Genomic DNA, 607 nt, shown 5'->3' with positions numbered 1-607 from the left:
CCCCCCCCCCAGCCCCGTTTCCCTCTTTTTTTCCCTCTTTTTCCCTAATTTCCCTGTTTTTTCCCCCAGGGACCAGCGGGAGGAGGAGTTGGGCGAGTATTACATGAAGAAATACGCCAAGTCCTCGGTGGGGGAGACGTGAGTGACCCCCCCAGGGACCCCTCTGGGACCCCCCCCAGTTGTCGTGACAGGGAGGGGTCCCCCGACCCCCCCAGCCCCGATTTGCCTGATTTGGGGGGGTTTTCCCCCATTTTTTAGGGTTTATGGGGGCTCGGATGAGCTGTCGGACGACATCACCCAACAGCAGCTGCTGCCCGGGGTCAAGTGAGTTTGGGGGCAGAAAGGGGGGAATTGGGGCACGAAAAGGGTTTAATTGGGGGAGAAAGGAGAGTTTTGGGTCAGATCCCTCTTTAATGAGGGTTAACTGGGGTGAAAAAGGGGCAATGGAGTTATAGTAAGGATTTAATTGGGGAGAAAAAAGGGAAATAGGGTCAGACCCCGTCCCATGACAAGGTTTCGTTGCTCCCTCACAGGGACCCCAATCTCTGGACTGTCAAGTGCAAGGTGGGTGCTGAGCCCCCACCCCAAAACCCCCCTTTTTCTGCCC

General features: G+C 56.5%; 1 long non-coding RNA gene across 1 annotated transcript; it reads left to right on the top strand.

The window, feature by feature from the left end:
• Positions 1-67: 67 nt before the first annotated feature.
• Positions 68-575, top strand: LOC113979186. The gene is made up of 3 exons (XR_003537743.1): positions 68-138; positions 259-324; positions 534-575. It is a non-coding gene; the product is annotated as an uncharacterized LOC113979186 (long non-coding RNA).
• Positions 576-607: the final 32 nt, after the last annotated feature.

Source organism: Neopelma chrysocephalum, unplaced genomic scaffold (assembly GCF_003984885.1).
Source record: "Neopelma chrysocephalum unplaced genomic scaffold, ASM398488v2 Primary Assembly neopelma1_59808, whole genome shotgun sequence".
Taxonomy (NCBI): Eukaryota; Metazoa; Chordata; class Aves; order Passeriformes; family Pipridae; genus Neopelma; species Neopelma chrysocephalum.
This window is presented reverse-complemented; position numbering and strand designations above follow the sequence as displayed.